The sequence below is a fragment of the Neltuma alba genome, unplaced genomic scaffold (genome assembly GCF_004799145.2).
Source record: "Neltuma alba isolate B1F8T4 unplaced genomic scaffold, ASM479914v2 tig00011020_pilon, whole genome shotgun sequence".
NCBI classification, from domain to species: domain Eukaryota; kingdom Viridiplantae; phylum Streptophyta; class Magnoliopsida; order Fabales; family Fabaceae; genus Neltuma; species Neltuma alba.
The window spans coordinates 9,848-12,736 of record NW_021635773.1 but is presented as its reverse complement, the minus strand read 5'-3'; the positions used below and the strand labels follow the sequence as shown (position 1 = coordinate 12,736).

General features: G+C 34.9%; 1 long non-coding RNA gene across 1 annotated transcript; it reads left to right on the top strand.

Annotated features, from left to right (window-relative positions):
- LOC114760769 (uncharacterized) lies at nucleotides 1-2,789 on the top strand. Its single transcript, XR_003742087.1, has 3 exons — nucleotides 1-106; nucleotides 1,982-2,061; nucleotides 2,411-2,789. It is a non-coding gene; the product is annotated as an uncharacterized LOC114760769 (long non-coding RNA).
- Nucleotides 2,790-2,889: the final 100 nt, after the last annotated feature.

Sequence of the window (2,889 nt, the reverse complement as noted above, 5' to 3'; positions counted from 1 at the left end):
AGCGCAAGGAGAGTTAAGAGACACAGAGACGGCGATGGAGGAGGACGAAGGCAAAGGTCGTGATCGGAGGTGCTTGGGTCACATGCAAACCGATTAACTTTGCAAGGTGAACCTCCTGATCAATCTTCCGTCTTTTTCTTTTCTGTTTTCAGTGTATTCTAGCTGCAATGGAGGAGAGAGAGAGATGAGGTAGTGAGAGAAAGTGAAGAAACGAACAGGAGGACCGATGGGTTCGTGTCCTATAGCTAGATTGAGGTATTTGGTGCTGGTTTTTGAGCTTGCGTGTTGCCGTTGTCTCTGTTTCCTGAATTCCCGAACAGGGATGGGTTATGGTCACTGGTTTGAGATGAGAATGGGTTGATGATTATGGAGTATGGTTAATGGCTTGCATGTGAATTCCTTGCTCTGTTTTGTGTCGGCTGAAAGCAGGGGTGATAGTCGCTGGTTTAGGATGATAATGAGTTAAGTTAATGGAGTGAGTATATTGTATCGCATGTTGCTTATCTACTCTGCATGTTAAATTCGAATCATTACAGTTGTTGTTTTGGCTTTGGGTGGCGTCAGGTTCTGGGGGAATTAAATGGAAAATTTCAATATACATATAAATATATATGTATATATGAGATTGTGTGTGAAATGGGTTTGCGAAGTGATGAATTTCGAACCTAAGCTCTGTTTTAATTAAGTAGTATGGAGTTCCCTGTTTTGGCTGTATAGTGTTGGGTTTATGGTAACAAAAGTGAGGGAAGTTTAGATATTATGCACAAGAGCTTTAGATGGTGCTGTGTGTGTGTACCCACATATAACCATGCTTGCTATTCGAATTGAGATTTGTTGATGTTGGGGAAGTGTATGAGTGGTTTCGATTTATAGTACCAGAAAGAGCAAAACATGTTTTAGATAAATGTGATACATATATATAATTATGTATATGTGCGTCTCGGTCATGTTTGTAGGAACTGAATTTGTATAGTTAAATGGTTTTGGGATATGGAAGTAGAAAAATTTTAGTTTGAGGAAAATTTCCAGATTTGAAGTAGAAGCATTCAAAAGTTGACTTTGATATTGACGTAGGTATGAAATAATTTTCAGAATTAAGGAGAAGAGAAGGGTCCTTGTGTACTAAGATGGTGGTTAATGTAAGAAATTGCTAAGTAGGAGGAATGGAAGAGATTGTATTGAATTAAGAGTAGAGGAAATTGAATGATAAGATTATTGTTAATTATTGGAAAAGCATGTGGAAAGTTCATACATTGAAATTTTGGGGCTTGACCGAAGGATTTACGAATTGCACTTAAATATGAGAAGTAGTTGGGGTTGATTGAATATAATGAAATTTTAGGGATTTAATGATTGAGTTTTAGAATTTATTTTGAAAATTGTTTGAGAAATGTTAATCCTGAAGCTATAAATGCTTTATTGTTTGAGGTCTGCACATAGAATAAATAGTGACCGTTATAGTTGAAGACGGACTATATTAAGTTTTAAAGAATAGTCTTGAAGTCAGGAATAATTCCCACATTATAAAAGGTTATTGGAGGAATATTAGGCCAAAGATTAAGAAGATTAATAGATGGTTTGAAATTGAAATTGCTTGGCTTGGAAATAAGATGAAATCAATTGGTCAGTCTCAGCCATGAGTGAAAATTAGTGAAGTTGGATTTTAATTAATTTTACTTTATTGGGATTGGATGATTGAGGTATGAAGGGCACCTTGTTGTCCTTAAAAGTGATATATATATATATATATATATATATGTAAAATCTTTGATCGAGATGAGCAATTACTAAGTAAAGTAACACTATGGGTTGAGATAAGGGAGGAAGCGTTCCAAAGAGAATGGTTTAAACAAGAAAAATTGTCCAGATAACCAGCTACTACAAAAGGGTAGAGATTAAAGAAGATTTGAGATTTAAAGAGTTACTTAATTTATGAGATACAGTTGGATTAAGTATTGATCTACCTTTACCAATATGATAGGTTTATATATCTGCTCAAGCCCACCAAGAAGCAAAAAGAAAGGAGAACGGTAAGGTTTGATTTGGAGGGAAGCGGACCAGGTAATAGTTCTTTCCTACCTTACACTTGTGTATGATTGTTGCATGTCTATTTGTGCCATATTGCTTTTCTAAAGCATGAGAACATGTAATCCTTAATTCCTTACATGGATTATTTAGCCGTGATCACGTGTAGCTGATAGACATGGGGCAGTATCTGCCAATTATTTGCACATTATTTATTCAGCTTGTCTATCTGTCATTGCGCATAAATGCTTAATTGTATTAGCTTGCAAGGTTATGTTCCACTTTGGCTTGTTTTGCATGCTTTATGTAATCTGCACATTTGTTTGATGAAAATTACTATTACGGGGATTCTTTAGAATCTCATCCCCCCATTTATGATGAACAGTGAAGGCTAGTAGCTCGAAGGATAAGGAGGTTGTTTGAGAAGAAGGTGAGCTGGTTGAAGAACAGAGATAGCTGTTATATTTTGTAAATATGTAGCAAAATATCTTAATAAGTTTATACTTATTTTATTATATATGTTATATGGGCAAGTAACTTTACTTGCTCTATGGAAATATTATTTTGTATTCTCTATAAGAAGGTGAGCACTGCCGGGTGCACGTATATACTGTCAACCAAGAGCGTTGCTCTATTTTTAATGTAATATTATAAGATTGTATAGTATGAAATTATTTTTAGGTGATAATAGATTAAATTGAAAGCAGGGTTGATTGTAGATCACTCTTTAATTATTCTAAAGGTTTGAAATTTTTGATTGATGATTTCTAATGTTGAAAGGAAAAAAAAATTCCTTGTGTTTTTCCCAGGTTGGAAACCTGGCGTTAGTGATTCACAGACGTTAAAATGATCCTATTAGTATAT